Here is a 19,574-nt window from a genome sequence, read left to right on the forward strand (position 1 = left end):
GTTTTTTAAAGATTTGTTTATTTATTTTAGAGAGAGCACATGGGAGTAAGGGGGGGAGGGGAGGCAGAGGGAGAGACAGAGGGAGAGAAACAGACTCCCTGCTGAACATGGAGCCTGATGTGGAGCTTGATCTCATGACCCTGAGGTCATGACCTGAGCTGAAATCAAGAATTGGATGTTCAACCGACTGAACCACCAAAGGACCCCTTGACATGGATGAATCTTGAAAACATTATACCAAGTGAAATAAGCCAGACACAAAAGGACAGATATTACAATTATAATTATATTTAACATAATATAATATATATAATATATATAATATATTATAATATATATATTAATTATAGATATATAAATATAATATAATATATATAACATAATATAATATATTTAATATAACATAATATATTTAACATAATATAATTATAATATAATAATTATGCCATAATATAATTATAATATATAATTGTGCTATAATATAATTATAATGTACTAATTATGTTATAATATAATTATAATAATTATGTTATATAATTATAACGATATAATTGCAATTATATGAAATATCTAGAATAGGTAGATTTATAGAGACAAAAAGTAGATGAGAGGTTGGTGGGACAGGGAATGAGGAATTATTGGTTAATGAGTAGAGAGTTTCTGTTTGGGAGGATGAAAAAGTTTTGGAAAAATATAGTGGTGATGGGTTGCTGTGGCATAATTACAAATATTTGGTCTTTGTCCCTGTTTCTGGCACAGGACAATGAGAACCCTTGTTTCCTAAATGGTAGGAGTGTCTTTTGTTATTCATAACAAGCCCCTTTTGATCGCAGCACCTGAGTTTATTTTATTTTTTTATTTTTTAAAATTTTTTATTTTTTCAGCGTAACAGTATTCATTATTTTTGAACCACACCTAGTGCTCCATGCAATCCATGCCCTCTCCAATACCCACCACCTGGATCCCCCAACCTCCCACCCCCCGCCCCTTCAAAACCCTCAGATTATTTTTCAGAGTCCATAGTCTCTCATGGTTCACCTCCCCTTCCAATTTCCCTCAACTCCCTTCTCCTCTCCATCTCCCCTTGTCCTTCATGCTATTTGTTATGCTCCACAAATAAGTTGCTGAGTGAAGTAAGCAGAGAGAGTCAATTATCATATGGTTTCACTTATTTGTGGAGCATAACAAATAGCACCTGAGTTTATGATAATGAAGTGACTTAAGATGGGGCTCCCAGACAACTTTAGGATGGGGGCTTGTAGCAGAAAGACTAAGCCATGATTAGAAGACTGGAACTTTCAACCCTATTCCCCTGCCCTCCTCCCACCCCCATGCTCACATCTCTGGGAAAGGGAGAGTGGCTGGAGATTGAGCTCTGTAAAAACTTAAGCAATGAGATTCAGAGAGCTTCTGAGTTGGCCAACACACTGAAGGAGAATGGCACACCAGGAACAGGAATAGGGAGTTATTGCTTATGGGGTAAAAAGTTTCTGTTTAGGATGATGAAAAATTCATGAAAAAATCAGTTGTGATGTTGATGAATAAAAAAAAAAAGTCACTGAGTTGTACACTTTAAAATGACTAAAATGGCTAATTTTCTGTTACATATATTTTACCATATTAATAACAGCAAAAAAAAATTTTTAACTGAAGATTAGGGAAGTTGGAGAACTTGTAATTGGTGGAGATGGGGTTCAAATCCAGGTCTTTCTGAATCTATGGTCTACATGTTCTTCCATGTATTAGAGCTAGAGTAAACTGTGCAGAACCATCTTTCCCTTGGGATTTTTGAGCCAGTAAGTAATAGAACAAGGTGGCCTTTGCAGAAGATCACTATCAAGGGATGGATTGTTGTGGGTAAGAGTGGACCCCAGGAAAGAGTTAGAAGGCTAGTGCTGTAATATAGTGGAGACAGAACCAGTCTGGACCCGTGGTGTGGTAATGAAAATGGAAAGGAAGGTGGTGATTTGGACAATAGAATTCAAGGGAAGAATAGAGAGTATTTGACAATGCTTGGAAATAGATAGCGAAGGACACAAAAGATCAACCTTGGGAAGATAAGAGTGGAATGCCTCTGTTAGCAGAAATGAGGTAATCAAAAAAGCCTCCCACCATCTTAATGTGCTCAGGAATGTGTTCTCATCTCCCAATCACATGAACTCTGGAGTCCCTAATGATACTGAGCTCATCAGTACTGGTTTCTGGGCACCAGGAACTGGGAATACAAACCCTTCTGTGGACTATCTCCCTTCCACAGAGACAATGATCAGTCCACAAGGGGGATTGGGGAAGGGAGAAGACAAAGGTAAGACACAAAATATGTTATTTTTCTATTTTCCACCTGAGTTAATCCAGGGATAATTAACACCTACTTTTATCATCTTATCTTCCTAGGTACAGAGTTCAAAGATCTACCTGCCTTTTGGCCAAGGAGCTAGGCTTTCTTGTTGCTTTTACAGGTGAATTGTAACATAAAAATAGCTGAATACCTATCAGCGCATGTGATTGGTGATGGAGAACGAAGGAACGTAAGGCCAGGACAGGGTGGTCACAGGAAGTAGGGGAAGCAGGAGACGGTTGTGTGTGTGGTGTTGGTGCTAGATTGGGGTGGTGGGAGGTGGAGAGGTTAAATTTCCACCCACTTCTGTTTTCTGCCTTTGCATGCCATTCTGCACATCTACGGCTGGAAGAGAAGCCAGTCTTCTTCCATAGCTCCTGCAGCTGGTGTTAAGTTGACAAATCATCTTCTGTAGCCCTTGGAGACAGAACAGAGCTATCTGGAGACATGAAGACAACTGAAGCTTATGCTGTACTCCTTGGTTCTCACATTTTCCCCCAAGAGACCCAAGTGATAGAGTTTTAGATAACTTGCCAGATTTTTATACGCTAATAAGCCAAAAAGAAAAAAAAAAAACAAAGCAGATCTATTAATTCAATGAGAATTTTACATATTTATGTGCTCAATTGCCATCCCTTAGGATTCTCAAGGCTTTTCACTACAGGGAGGAATATATTGAAGTTGAAGGAAAGTATTCCTAAAAATATAGCACAGAAGAGGTTTCTGATCCATTCGTCATGTTCTTATACAGCAAAACAACAAGAGACATGCAAATATAAATGTTTATGGGCCTATCACATATGGTGTTATTTCAAAAATAAATCAGAGTTCTCATATTTAATAACACTTAAGAAAGTGTCTAGAAATGTGATGATTATATTTAACCTGATGTTCTTGAAGAACCATAGGAGCAGTGACCAAATCAGTTATGTCCACCCTCGTATCCTGGTGTCTAGCACTGATGATGTTCAGTATATATCCACCGAGTGGAGGGATGGTAATATCACTAATTAACTATAGTTATGTCATGTGATCACTCTAATTATAGTATGGGTAAAAGATACCCTAAATGGTGGCTTCGAAGTAATGTAGAAGAATTTTAATGCATTGATGGGGAAAAAAGTGTCACTTCAGGGCAAAAATATTATAGCGATGAAAATTTAAATCCAAAATATTTATAAACATTTTAAGGCTACATCATAAGCTGGAAGTTGATGTCAGTTGGCTCCTCATCTAACTGGGAGAGGAAGAAATCAGAAATTATAACCCTAACTACTTCTCCAGTTTGCGTCTCTCTGCACTCATTCCCCTTCAGTTTTCTAAGGATCTGTTTTGTTGCATTCGGCCAATCTCTCTCTCTCTCTCTCTCCCTCTCTCTCTATCCCCCTCTCTCAAGGAGAGGGAGAGAGAGAATCTTAAGCAGGCTCCATGACCAGCATGGAGCCCAATGCAGGGCTTGATCTCACAACCCTGAGATCATGACCTGAGCTGAAATCATGAGTGGGAGATTCAACTAACTGAGCCACCCAGGCACCCCTAGCCAACTCTTACTTGTTGGAAGAATACAATGTCCTTGACTCTTTTGAACTAGATGTGGCCATGCCTCTTCTGATTTTGGTTGGCCTGAGGTGAATTGGACTATTTCAAAACTACCCTCACATACTCCATTTTGGAATAATATCTCATATCCTCAGTCACAGATGGCTCAAATGACATGGTCTTGTAGAGCAGCACATCTCAAACTGTAATGTGTGTAGGAATCCCTGGGACAATGCAGATTCTCACTCTGGAGGCCTGGGTGGGATGTCCAGTTGAGGCTGATGCTGCTGGTCCACAAACCACACACTGAGGAGCAGACTGGGTCTTACGTCTCTCATTTCTTTCAGCTCTGTGGATGTATGAGAGGCTCAGCTAAACTACTTGGTCTCCTGGCCTGAAACAGTTTTGAGTCGATGACTTCACACTTTTGGTGGCATTCTCAGTCCCTTCCAAAATTTTCTTCTAAGTCTCAGCTCCAGAGGTGAACCCAAAGACCCCCCACTTCATGACCCTGGCTATTCTGAAGCTCTTTCCCTTCAGGGTTGGCCATGATGGCTGTTTTCCGAAGTGCAAAGCATCCCTCTTGTCTAAGCCCAGTGATCCTTCTCCTGGCCTGTGTTATCCTGCACTGACATTGCCAAATTTTGCACCACCTGGATCCTACTGGCCTCTACTATTGCATTTCCAGAAACCCAACCCTTGTCATTGATCTCTTTGGTTTTCCTGAGTCATTTTATAAGCTGCTTGTTGAGTTCCATTCTTCACCGATGGCGATAATTTTGAGCCTGGAATTAATCATGTTTACCATTCATGTGGACTGGCTCCGCGGCCACTGGCCCCGTCCAAGCCACCAGAATGTCTCACCTGGACATTGAGCTTCTTTTTTTCACTTTTGCCCTCCACTAGTCTGCAGCTGATCTTTTTGAAATACGAATCTATTGGTCCCTCATTTTCTCTCCACCCCAAAAGGCAGACTACTTCCTCATTCTGCTGCTGCGCTTGTGAGTCTTCCTATCCATTCTTTGCATGTCTCAGCTTCACGGAGGGCATTTGAGCTCCAACAGTTCACCTTCTGTGGCTCAGGTTCTCATAATCTGTTAGCCAAACTTTGGGGTTACTGAGATCAGTAATTCCTAAAGGGGCAGCCGCTGCATAGCTCACCGCTTTTCCCAGTTTCATCTTCCATTCCAGCTGCTGAGGGTTTCCCACTCATATGACTACTGCTCTACAGGAAAGAGAACCTATTTATTCTGTACCCAGCACTTCCAGGTGCTTTAGTGGGGGTGATGCTAGGTTGCCTACACCTCCTGGTGCCAGAAGCACCTGGCTCTCCATACTCGGTCTCCGGGCCACTCTCGGGTCTCCAGTGTTCACTTCCTTGTAGGGGGTTTAACACTGTTCTTGCCTCTGGGAAGACCCTCCTGACCAAAACTGGAGATCACGATGAAAAGTTAATTACATAGCCATGTTCCCTGGTTTCTTTGATAAAGTCGGGCTCCTCTTTTACCCGTGTTTCCACAGTTCTCTGAACTTTCCTTGCATAGCCCTTCTCACAGGGGTGTCTAACAGTCTGCCTCCTCCTCTACAAGCCAAGCTCTCTGACAGGATGGCAAAGGTGCATGGGTCTTGTTCCACTCGGTACAAGGTCCACAGCATAACGTGGGTAAAGATGACCATTAGCATCCACTGAGCTTTCTGTACACCTCCCCACAGCTGAGTTAGTGCTCCCATTTTGTAAGTGGGGAAACCAAAGGATAAAGAGATAAAGTTACTCAAGGTTATGAAGCAGGCCTGGAGTTAAACCCAGGTAGTCTGGCTCCAGAACCTACTGTCTTGTCCTCTTTTCATAATAGGCGATGGTTCCTCAGTAAATTTTTGTGGAGTGAATCTTTCTGAGAGCCCACGAGCTCCCGTGCTCCTTGCCAGAGCCAGCCAAAGACATCTCATTTCTTCATTTTTCATCGTATGACACTTCTCTATGCTACACAGAGGTATGTACACGCTTCCTGGGGCTGTTTGCCTGCTGCTCATTTTTGAGACAGGGATGGCTGGCAAGCGCTGAGCTTGGGCACATCACTGGTCTGCCTCCTCCCCCAGGTTTTCTATGGGAACACATTCAAGTGACACATAGACGGGATCTTTTGGAACGCTGCAGTTAGAGATAAAGACAGATGCTGATTCAGTATGTCTGGGGTGGGGCTGTAGATTCTACATTTCCAATCATTTTCTGAGTGATGTTGGCGTTGCCGGTCCATAGATGAGGTTCGAGGGGTCGGGAGCTAGCACAGCGCACTCTGCTCCCTGAGCTTCCCTTTCCTAGTCTGTGCTTACAGCTGATACCATTAAATGTTAAAATATTAAAAAGTAATATTAAATGAGAATGAAAGAAGGTGTGTTAAGTACCCATTATTTGTATAGTTTAGATATCCAATTAGTGGCTTTCTTGCTTGTCCTATTTTATTTTTTGAAACCAGTCAGTATCAAATTTGTAAAGCTCTTACATTACATTATACTAGTTCTGCTAGAAGTGAAAATACATACACACACACACACACACACAGAGCTGTTGGACCAATTTTTTGAAAAAAGGAATTCAATCAGTGCATTTAAAATATTCATCTAACATTATGTAGTATGAAAAAAAGTAGTCACCTTCACCCCTTTGAAACTTAAATTCATTCTCCGACCACCTAACCTCCGGATATTCTCTAACTATTAAAGCCGATGACGAATCACACCAAGAAGAAACTCTTATTGCTTCTGGGTTCTCACCATTACTGCAAACCCATAAATTGCCCAGAATAGTAGCTTTGAAGGTTGTTAGCTCCCAAGATTTCTATTATGAATTTGCACTTCATCTTTGATCCTGACATATCTTTTAGGCTTTCTATTTCATTATTTACCAAATACACTTCTAAAGGCCCAAGAAACCAGCCTTTCCTGTGGCTGCCGTCCACTGCTCTCACCCCTCTACATGTGCTTATGACCTCCCGACTTTCTAGGACGCTGCGCTATACCCACATGCGGGGATTTTGGGGGACTCTCCCAATTGACTGCTCAAGGAACTTCTCTTGGTCTGGAACTCAGTTACTGACACTCTGACTGACACCAAGCATGAAAATCCCATTACTCTGGTTGTAAAAAACCTTCACTGGCTACCTGTACAGTACAGGATTATGTGTAAAGTCCTCGTTATTAACTTACAAGTCCTTAAATTGACTTGGTTTTGAATACCTCAGAGACATTCTGGAACCATACATCCCTGTCGTCTTCTTTGGTCTCAGTCAATTGGATTAGTTCTTTTTGGCTGAAGACATTGAGCTACGGGGCATTTTTAATGTTTGCTCTCTACTTATGGAATTTATTAACCATAGAGGCCAGGCTGTCTTACTCTCTGTCAAGCTTTCAGTTGAAATTTAAGAGGTACTCTTTCCAGATTGCTGATTTGGTGAAATAAGCCATAAATTGACCCACTGTTGTTTAGTTTTTGAATCATTGTTCTTTGGTATTTTTATGTATCTGCTCGAAGAGTTTGTTTGACATGTCTTAGTTAAATTTCACATTATTCCACTTTATATCTTTTTTCCCCCACATCTTAACTTTAAACCCTGTCAAAGTGAATTTGCTAATTAAATGCTTTGCATGACATATTACCTTTTTCCATTTGCTTTAGAAGGGTGTCACAAGGGCAATGAGATGTTATATGTGAAAGTACTTGGATTGTGAATTATCCGGTATTATCTTCAATTATGTATGTGTATATGTCACCTTATTTCGGTTATTAATCAATCACTCCACTTTTATGGTGCTCCAAAATTGTCGAGTTGATGAATGAATGCTAGACCCAAAGAGGGCAGAGGAATAGGTCTTATGGGATTTCTTTAGCAAATTTTAATCTAGCATCTTTTGATAAGGTATAAATATGTCTAAAATGAACTAATAATAAAATTTTAAATAGCAGGCCAAGAAAAGCAAAAAAATATGAGACAGGATACTACACAATGAGTGGCCAAATATATTCCTCATATAATTGTAGTTCTACGATCTGTGAGGAGAGCAACACTCCTCAGGGTATGGTAGTGAGGAGCGAAGTCTGACTGAGAAGTGGGTTTACATTGGACCCGTGTGTGTGTGTGTGTGTGTGTGTGTGTGTGTGTGTGTGTAAATGGGCAGGCAAAGAAGAGGTGGGGAGAAGGTAACACAAAGATGGAATATAGCAGGAAAAAAAAACCCAGATGACTTATTTTTCTTTGAAGTTGGATGAGGGGCATCTAAATTCAACCCATTTGTCTGGAAGAGGATAATAAGAGATAATAAGTGGGATTCATTACAAATTTATCAAAATAAGATTTTCCACTTTCTTTTAATGAGGAAAAGATACTTTTTATTTTTTCTTAGGGTCTTAAGGTGTTTAGCTGGGACCAGAGTGATGGAGTAGGCAATGATGGGGAAGTTGGTAGAGTTCTTCAGGGAAGAGGAAAATAAAGCATAGTTGCTAGGGAACACCTGGGTGGCTCAGTCAGCTAAGCATCCAGCTGGTGGTTTCAGCTCAGGTCACAATCTCCGGGACATGGGACTGAGCCCCGAGTCCAGCTTCGTGCTGAGCATGGAGTCAGCTTGGATTCTCTTGTTCTTCTTTTCCTCCCCCTGCTCGCAGGTGCATGCTCTCTCTCTCTCTCAAATAAATAAATAAATTTTTAAAAAATTGAAAAAATACTAATTAAAAAAAAAAAAGAATCAGTTTCTGGTTGTATTTTTGTCCTGTTTGGCTTGTTTGAGGACTAGGTGGTGGGATTGGGGTGGTGGGTAAGGTTTACTATCCAGTGCTAGAACTTGATAGCTTATTTGAGAATTACTGCTCTAACCATTTTAAAATACAAAATATCCCATAAAGCTCTGCCGTAGTCTATGAACATTGTTTGGAAAGAAATGTGTTCTTGAGATGGCACAAGAAGTCAGAGCCAATGCAATCCCACCAAGTCCAATTCCCTTCAACAAGTAGTTAATGATCTCTGTGCTCTTGGTGTCATCCTTGTTGCAGCTGTCAGGAGGTGAAGGGAGGAGGAAGCAGAACTTGGAATCTACTTGGGAAGATGAGCCTTACATACGGGAAGCATTTAACCATCAGACAAGAATGAGGCTGCCTGTGTACCAAGATCAATACTGAGTATTGTTAGTTAGTATTGTCACCCTGTGAGCTTCCAGATTTCAGACAAGAATGGCAGAGGAAGAGAAAGGATTTATTTGGGGGCGGAGAGAAAGTCCTGGAGCTTGGTTTCAGGAGTGGAACCCTCGCTACTTGAAGTAATACTGGTAATGGACCAGCAATACCGGCATCACTTGGAAGCTTGATAAAAGTGCAGGACTTCGGGTCTCATCTCAGAGATCCTGAAGCAAAATCTGCATTTTAACAAGACTCCAGGTGATTGATATTTACATCGTAGTGTAGGAAACACTGTGTTAGAAGACTCCAACCAGACTACGCAAGCATGAAAACATCAAACAAATGGACCACTGGGAGAAGAGATTAGGCCTGTGGGGAACCCCAGTTGTAGCTGAGAACTCCTCAAATCCCGCCCTGCGGCAGATCTCCCAGACTTTAATGGACTTGCCTGGAGTATCCAAAGACAGGGTTGGCCTCATGTGCAAAGAAAGTGCGGCTTAATAGCTAACCCTTGGCTTGAAATATATTCCTGAGTTCTGACAGAAATGGAGAAATACTTGGAAGGTGGACACAGGCTTGGGAATGTGCAAGGACTGAAAATGCCCCCTTTAGCATGTCTAGTCCTACACATAAGTGCCTGTGGGGATGGATTTGAGCCATGGTTTTCAAAAGTTAAAAAAATTATACACAACGCCAAAAAAAAAAAAATGCCCACCTTCCTGTTTCTGTCATATAAGTTCATGCTTATCTGGTTTGAATTAGAGTGGTTCATTATGGAGCAGGGGGAGAAGAGACGTTTTAATGGAATTGGCAAAACCCAAGCCACAATGCCCAACAGAATAGACTGGAAGTAAACAGCTACGGCCTGACTGTCTACATTTGAATAGGGTTTCTCAGGCCTAGGATTGAGAGCGCTTGAATGGCTATAGAGGCCACTTTTTAATTATTATAATCCTTTCTCCACTCCTTCCCTCCCTTCCTCACTCATAGCCTTCCCTCCCTTCCTCACTCATAGCCTTCCCTCCCCTCCTCTCCTTCCTCCCTCACTTCCTTCTTTCCTTCCTTTTCCCCTCGCTTCTTTCCTTCCTTTTCTTTCTTTCCTTTCTTCCCTCCTTCCTTCCTTCCTTCCTTTTCCTTCCTCCTCTCCCCTCTATCCCCTTTCTCTGAGATTTTTAAAATAATGTGGTTTCCATGCAAATCAAAACCAGTTGAAAGCTTGCCAAGGCCAAGATGTAATTGAAGCTGGCATTTAAGCCTTTGTGTCTCCTCTGTCTCCAGAGATATCATCATAAAATAAAAGACTTCATCAGGTAATGTTTTCTTCATTATTCAACATCACAATTCTGAAGCAAAAAAAGATAATTAGACATACGGTGCTGTCGACACATAGTTTATGAGGAGCTTCTAGTTAATTAGTTATGGTAAAAGGTTTTTATATAGTCATAATTACTTCATATTTCAGAGAAAAAGAAGCAAACATACACGTATTTTATTTTACCTGGTGACAAGTTTATCAAAGTGAGGCTGGTATTTTGATGATCCTTTGGCACCTTCTTCAGACTTCTCAGGATATCATGCAAAGTGTCATGAGGAGGTTTTAACAGCACAACTCTTGTTAACTTTAATGGGAACTACACATCTGAAATCCTTACACATCGTCTTGCTAGATTCTATAAGAAAATATCATCTTCTTGATGTCCTGAATTTCCTTTGTCACTGATGAAATGCTCACCTATGGAATTGCTCAGAGAGTTCTAGTAGTTTTGTGGAAGATATGAGACAACCCATCTTCACGAGAATGCTTTTTTCTCTTCAAATTTCTGGGGGCCAGCCCCTGAGGGAGAAATGATGGCAAAAATAACATACTGGGATTTGTAGCATTCGACACTTTATTTGTTTAAAATAATTTCAATTTACGAAAGCAATCTCTTTTTTACACTGGCTGTTTCAGCTGAATGGGTCGTTCATCTCAATCTAAGAAATGAAGAGAATTTAAAAATAAGATAGATATTCTCGGTTTTTCCCTTTGTGTCTGTACCAGTTTGGATAACGTCTTGGCCGAGGGGAGGACCGGAAGAGCTCCGTCATGTCTGACACCCACCCGCATGTTCTGGAGCAGAGATTCTCTTCTCCAGTGATGGGGGCGCCTGGGTGGCTTCAGTGGGTTAAGCTGCTGCCTTCGGCTCAGGTCATGATCGAGCCCCGCATCGGGCTCTCTGCTCCGCGAGGAGCCTGCTTCCCCCTCTCTCTCTGCCTGCCTCTCTGCCTACTTGTGATCTCTGTCTGTCAAATAAATAAATAAAATCTTAAAAAAAAAAAAGACAGAGGCTCTTCTCCAGTGATGCCCACCCCTGAGAGAAAAGTCATCAGTAGGAACAAGCCCTGATTGTTGATCTTCTGGGATGTCACACTACTGACCTGCCTCTGCTTGGGTATACAGTCAAGGTGTACTCAACCACAGGACTAGAATGCAATGTTCTTCCCTCTCAGTCCAGTGTGTCATTTTTTAGAGCAGAAGGCAGAAACCTGAGGTCTGTGCTCAAGAGGTCCCATGGACTAATCTCTACAGCACAGTACAAATAATGGCAGGTTCATGCCTCCCTCTGCTCTTGCCAGAGTATTTGATGGCACAACACTTTTAGATAGATATGTGGGCATGAAACTATGATAGATATTATCTATAGATAGATAGATGGAAAGATAGATAGATATGTGGGCATGACAATGGTTGTCTTGACTGGTTAGCGATGCTGGCACTGTGTCACATACTACATGGAATTTTTTTTTCCCCTTGAGGCCTTGCCACCTTTTAGGTCAAGGTCATTGGTCTTTCCAAGCTGCAGTTCCCTCATCTGTAAGAGGAGGGTAAAAACAGGATGAAGACAAATAACAAACATCAGAACATTAGCACAATGCCAGGCACGCAGTAAATGCTTGGTAAATGTGAGCCGTTGTTATTTGTATTCTGAGAATAACTCCGAGTTAGGTACTGTTATTAGCCCCACTGTATCAATGATAAAACTCAGAGTTACAGAGGTGAAGTTACACAGCTAGTATGTTGTGAAGCTAGGGTTGAAACCCGGCTCCCAACTGCAAGCTATTAGCCTCATCGGAAACAAATGTGACAACCCTGAATCGTCACCCTCTCTTGACTGTCCCCTTCATCTTCCATTCTGGTTGACAAGATCTAAACAAGATCTAAAGCTTCTGGTTCTTGGGACTTGGCACCTGACTGGCTTTTGTGTGGATCTGGAGGGCCTAGGAGCCTGGCGTGAGTATCCTAGTATTGCTTGCTTCAACTTACCTGGATGTCAGAGCCTCCCAAATTATTCGTGTATTTAAAGAATGGGTGGGAGGAAGGTGAGGGGGAGGGCGCTGGAGGAGGACCCAGCTAGAACTTCCCCCACATCCTTGTTCTCTTAGAGCAGCTGAGCGGTCTTTTGTGTTGGATGACAACACTCTTACTGGTCTGGTTTTCCCCATAATCCTCTCAGTGTGATTTCTGTCTTAATGTCACTCTCTGGGATGCTACCATACCTTTCTTGGATCAACGAGGAAGGGACTCCTCATTTCCCTAGCCAGTCTCAGCATTTGGCACCTCACAGTCCCTTCCACTTTTTCAAGTGGACCAAAAAAAGAGAATGGATCTTTAGCCTAGGTTTCAAGGGAACTCGATGCAATTCTAGAATGTGCTAACATATATGAGGGTTTCTCTTTAGATAGGTATCTCATTAATAAGCTACAGTTTTTATAGCCAAACCGAAGGAAATCTATTTAGAAAGACTAAATAAATTATATTCCATCTGGGGCATATCCAGAGGCTAAATAGTGACATCAAATAGTTTACTGTGTTGTCCTGAGTGGAATTCATGTCCTGCATCCCTATTACACCCTGAATCTAGACATGTGAGTTATACCCCAGATACGGAGTTATGACACAGAATTATATCTTAGTAAAGAAGAGCCATCCTCAGTCTCATTTCCTTGAGGTAATTAAGGCAATAGTTATGATTTCTATGTATTTTTAGGATTTTGGGAATATTTTTAGTTATGACTCTAATCACTAATAATTGTCCTATCATCTAGGTAAGAAATATAGCTTTAGAATGACAAAATAATGCTTGGAAATACCCTCTCTATTGTCTCTCCTTAAAGGAATAAAAGATAAAAGTGTATCCTTGGTATATCCAAGGATGAATGGTTTCTACGATTTGTGGTATTTCAGCTCTAATCAACATCTTTAGCTTATTTATGTAGAATACTATAATATTTTAAAATCTCTCTCTCTCTCTCTTTTTATTAGAGAGGGAGAGAAAGAAAATCTTGAGCAGGCTCCATGCTGGGCTCGATCTCACGACCTTGAGATCATGACCCAAGCCAAAATCAAGAGTTGGCTGTTTAACCAACTGAGCCACCCAGGCAACCCAATATTTAAAATTCTTGAATAAAGAATACTCAGCTGTGTTAATTAATTCTCAATTAATTATGGTAATTTATACTAATTATTAATGTAATTACAAAATTGAAGATTAACCTGGAAATTTGGAAGAGCAATGTTTCTGTTAACTACACAGGAATAAATTACATAGGCAAGAGCCCACGCAGGGTTCTTTTTATTTTGTTTGGCCAGTTCAATGCCTTCGACCTCCAGTATAATTTGGCAACATCTGATTTTCACATCTAATCCACTTACAAGATGTGGAATCAACCCTACCTTCCATTTCATCACCACATGTGTCCTTTGTCTTCAACATTCCTGATGTTTTCAAAACTGTTACTAACAATGACAAGATCATGTCGAGCTACAAAGGGAAAAATAAGACTAGGTCCTGTCCTAGAGCATTTTGTCGGTGTCTGCCAAGGCCATAGGAAAGCCACAGAATTGCTGTATCTATTGACTGTTTAAGGGAATTGAGAAAGTAGCAGTCGTCTTTGCTGAACCCAGCATAAAGACTCTACAGACATACTCCCTGGGACAGTGACTGCTTTCTTGCTAAGGAAACAGATAGATGTATGGGAAAACTACAGTGGATTCCCAAGTAATAGCAAGGATTAGGTTGTTTGAGATGATAAGCAGTATCATTCATTAACCATTAGTAAGAAACAGGGGTAATTAGCCCTGATTCAATTTATTGCTGTACTTTGAGAAATAATGTTATTTACAGAGCTGAAGGGTTTATATTTTTCCATGATTTACTGGCATTGATTCATTTGGAATCAGTGTGTGTGTGTGTGTGTGTGTGTGTGTACCTGAGAGAGGGAGAAAGAGAAAGAGAGGGAATTCCCCTGTGCCAGGTTCTAGATCTTGAATACATAAAGATGAAAAAGTAAAACTTCAGCCTCCAAGAAGTCCTCATTCAAGCATAGGTGAGGGCCCACAGTTTTCTCAGTAGAAAATTATAGCTTAAAGAACACAAGTTATCAGAAAGGGGGGAAAAAGACCACTTTGAGAATATGACTCATTGAGCAACAATTTCCAACTCCGTTCATATGTTGACCTAACCTTGACTCATAGACAGAAGGATTTTGAGGTTTGCATATGGTGGAATAATTCATCTCGTTCCTAAGCAGTAAAGAAAGGGTCATCTTTGCTTCTTTCACCTCTAGGCTCAAAGAGAAGTATTTCCCTGAGAGCTGATAGAGAAGAATCCATTGGAATTTGGTGTAATCTTTATTTCCCCTCCAAAAGGTTTGCTGCCTTATGTTAGGTCCTAAAACTACTTTTAACTCCTAAATAAAACTCCATTTCTTCTTCTCAGGTGGAACACCCAGGGCTCTGGAATGTTGTGCAGAATAACAAAAAAAAAAAAAATGCTTCTAAAGTCTTTTGAACGTCCAAAATGAAATTTGCCACATTAAAGCCAAGAATTGCTATTAATGACAAGAATTGCCAACACGCTAAGAACAAAGGAAAGCTCTAAGCACTTATCATTCATCTCATGCTTTTTTCTTTAAGAGCAAAACCTATCTTGTTGTAAATTGTTAGTTGTAAATTACTTCTTTAAAATATTAGGACTGTTCATTTGAGTAAACCATGAGGTAGATTTTTGCCTGTAATTTAAGAAGTCGGCAAATGAGCTATAATTCATTTACTATTAACATCCAAATAAAAACTATAAGCCATAAGAAGAAAATGAGTCATGGTTGCATCACAAGAATTAACTTCAGAGTTATATTAAGGAATGAAATATTAGTTTCAGTACATTGGGATTAACTATTATTTGCAACTCAACCACTGGTAGCACTCTATTTTATGATAGAAAGCACAGAATCACATGATTAATCCTGACCTGGTATCGATTTTTTTAAAAAAGATTTATTTATTTACTTGAGAGATTGAGAGGGAGTGCTAGCAGGGGGAGGCACAGAAGGAGAGGGACAGAAAATCTCAAGCAGACTCTACACTGAGTGCGGAGCCCTCCATGGGGCTCAATCTTAGGACCCTGAGATCATGACCTGATCCAAAACCAAGAGTCGGATGTTTAACCATCTGTGCCACCCAGGTACCTCCTGACTTGGTATCTTTCAACATTAGTCTAGACTAGTATCTCCCAGCCCTAGTTTGTTCTACTGCAAGGCATTTCCAACAACCTCAAGGGATGATATAAAATTGTTCCAACTTGCCAAAGCAAAATTAATTTTATTTCACATTAATATTAAAAATTAATATATACCACATGGCAGATGAAGGGAAAGAACATTCTACAAAGTCAAACTCATAACTTAGCAAAAGATTCCAACTCTTTAGATCACTTAAGTGAGGATTTAGATAACACGTTTTAAGCCACAGATTCTCTGGAAAGAAGAATATAGTTCTGGAAACCAAGAAAAACATGACTGAGTTTTAAGTCCTCAAATTGCATTTTGAGCTGTCTTGATGAAACGCTTTTCTTTACATGAGCTAAATCTAGTTTCAAAAACATTTACGCACATCCTTGCTCACTCTTAGTTTTGGTAAGGACAGTGCTTTCCTCCTGTGCTTCATGGATTATAAAACACTCCCATATATAGTATCTCAGCTGCTGAGTAATGCTGGGAAGCAGTCTGGCCACTGAGAGGAAAAATGAAAAGACTCTCTCCATGAAAGATCTTCACTGAACTACATCTCAAGTAGACTAAGGTTACACTTCCCTACTGAGTGTTCATATCTACCATGATGCGCTTGGGAAGTTGGGAAAAGGGAAGGTTGTTACTTTCTGTTACTTCTCCAGCTCCAACACCACATGCAGAAGCTAAGTGATCTGTAAACTTGGCCTCACTCTGTTCTTCTCCGAGATAAACTGAGGGAGGAACAGTTAGGAGTCAGTGGTAGAGGGGATAAAAGGAAAGAAATGATTGCTTCAGTATAAACGGAAACTTAAAGCAGTTTGGTAATGATAATTGGAGAAACTGGGTGGGCAGTGGAGTGGACCCCACAGAAAGCTCAGATTGGAGCATTTTGAAATTAACACCTATGGATGAAGCACCCAAGGCCCAAAAAGAGATCCAGGAAGAGATTAACGCTTTTAAAAAGATGAGTTCTCACACGCAAATTTAAAACACAGATGTGCTTGTTACAACACTTACGGTGTGGAAGAATATTTTTTAAATCAAAATTTCATCCCCATTTGTGATGATATGGGCTCATCTCATATTCTAGTTTTACAACTTATTCAGAGGAAGGTAATTAGAAATGATACCTAGATATTTTTAATATTTTGAGTACGGATATCATTTTTTTTGTATATTTAAAGTTAAGTGAATTTACTGAGGGCATCGTTATAAGAAATTGAACACGAAGGAAGCTATTGATAATTTGGGAACCTCGGTTCTCATAGGAGGTGTTAAATGTACCTACTGAAGAACTATACCAGACATGTATTTAACTCATAGAGCCTAGTATTGTTAAATGCAAAGCAGGATGGATATGATTTTTAATGCTATTAGGCTAGCCTCTAAATTTCTTCCTGCAGGTGGCAGACAAAGAAAAGCATAAATGGATTCTGAAGGGATTTCAGGTCCTTGTATGATGGTCAAGAGTCATAGAGCTTAACTCTTCTTAGTTGGTTCAGTAACAATTGATCATTCAACAATTTTTTGAAAACTCTTTAGCAGTCTATAGCCTTGGCCTTCAAGAAGTCACAGTTCAGTGGATACAAAGAGATACAAACAAGTAAAGTTAACAAGATTTAGTAAGGGCTTCTGAAGAGAGATGGATGTAAGACCCTAGAAGCTCTTAGAAGGGAGTGAAGATCTCTTTGCTGTTGAGGTGGGAAAGCTGTCTCGTGGAAGGTAGCATTTGCACTCCCAAAGGGAAAGCAGGAATTACCACATTTAAGAGAAGGTCGCTCAAGAGCAAAATGAAAAGAAATGGAGGTATGAAAAGGTGTGCTCAGGGAGGAGGGAGATGGCTAGAGCCCCTGGACATAGAGCATGTGGCATACAAGTCGGGGAAAAGGCAGCTGTATGAAATGGCAGCAGGGTAGATAAAGAATGGCTAAAATTTTAGGGAAAAATTAAAAAAGCATTGACAGCACAAAAACCTTCAGAAAACCAGTGTTGGATTTGACATTCATTTTAGCCTTGTGCTTGTTCCTAATTCTGAACCTCCTAGTAGGTAGTTTATTCAAGAGAATGTCAAGCTAATGATAAAAATCAGCAGGAAAACATGTTTTTCTCTCTAGAAAAATGCTTTAGTTTATTTGCTGGAACACATTTCTTTTATATTAAACTCATGATTGTTATTTTCATATTTGAAATTATTTACCAAAAAAAAACCTAGAAAGGATTTATACCTTGATTATCAAGACTTGCCAGATTCTCACAATTCTATTGGAAAATTAAAAAGACTCCAAGTATATGAATTTAATGAAACCACAATTCACATTTATAACTGAATACTTATAAATGAGACCAAATTTTCACCTCCTGTGTTTCCTCTGGCTATAATCTTCCCAAGTATACTAAAAAGCTGCTGGGAAGTATGCCTATCAAGAAAATTGCTCAATTTTCAAAATGATCTATGAATCATAATGGGAGTCTTGGTAGTTAAGTGTCTACAATAACATAAAAATGCCTCCCAGCCCTTTAACAGGTGGTAGAAAAAAGTCAGAAGTGACTCTTACAATGGTCTTTTTTTCATCCTTTTAAATGCCAGCATATCAGACAGTATTAGGAGAAATAAAAAAAAATAGAGCATGACTATAATAAGATATATAAGCTTACAGTATAATAATGGTAAGAGAGATAGGCCTTGTACGGTGGGGCCAGACTGCCTGGGTTAAAATCCTGGATCTATCCTTTCCCAGCTGTGCAATCTTGAGCAAGTTACTTAACCTCTCTGTGCATCAGTTGCGAGATATATATATATTTATATATATATAGCATCAATAGTAGCTACTGCATAGGGTTATTATGAATATTCTGAGGATCTTCTCTTTGCCTCCCCTGATCCTCTTCTGACCCTTCTCCATCCTGCTTCTGGACCCCTGGAGGCTGACGCATAAAGTTGGAAACATTGAGCTCTTTCCCCTCTGGTTTTCTGTCCCGTTTGGCTGATGGGAGGCAGGAGGAACATGAGGCTGGGGTTTTCTTCTTGTTCCCTCCCTGCCAGGTTGCTAGGATGGTCTGCCGCCTGCCCACAGGGGTCGGGGGTGGGGGCCCCTCTCTGGGTCTCTCTAACCGTGCTCTCTGCTTGTGCCTTCAGGCAGGCCTAGGGGTGGAGAGGTTCCCTGCTGCTGTGAGCTAGCACAGCGGGCTGCACAATCCGGGCTGCATTTTTCTAAATCCCACTCACACCTTTGTAAATATTCCTTTTGTTCAATTCACTTTGATTTACCCCATTTGAGTGTGCCATCTGTTTCCTGTCAGGATCCTGCCTAATAGAGTGAGTTCCCCTTTGTAAAGCACTTAAGATAATAGCTGGCCCAGGATAAGCACTATATAAGTATTTGATAGATAAATAAAATAAATGAGATTTAGAAACTTTTTTTTTTTGTAGTCAATTTAAGCATATCTTTCTGTGGCCTCTGTCATACAAAGCAAAATCTTCAGAAACATTCTCCCACAAGCAACACTGTTCCCTTCGGGAGACTTTCTGTGCATCATGTCACCATCGTTTTATTTCTAATCATGTTTGTAGTGCTTTGGTTTAAAAAATCCCAAGTAAAATATTATTAAGGTTTTTAATTCCATACAAGCCTATGGGGAATTTATATAACTATACTCATTATAATCATTACCTATAGTTATGTCCCCTTTTTTTAAATACTCTTTGTGGTGTCTTTTCTATACACATAATAAAAATTCCATGTACAATATTATCTCCTTTGATGCTTTTAAACCAAGTTGAATTTCTACGCCATTGGTTAAATGTAACACTATTCCCTGGTTTCTAGAATTCCAAGTGTATCTCTTACAAACAATAGGCTCGTTACTTCTTTGTGTGAAAGATACAAGGTTTTGTATACTGGATTCCACTTTCCCCTCCTTTTTTCTTTCTTTTCTTTTTCTTTCTTTCTTTCTTTCTTTCTTTCTTTCTTTCTTTCTTTCTTT

The sequence above is a fragment of the Lontra canadensis genome, unplaced genomic scaffold, assembly GCF_010015895.1.
Source record: "Lontra canadensis isolate GAN:19392208 unplaced genomic scaffold, GSC_riverotter_1.0 scaffold3, whole genome shotgun sequence".
NCBI classification, from domain to species: Eukaryota; Metazoa; Chordata; class Mammalia; order Carnivora; family Mustelidae; genus Lontra; species Lontra canadensis.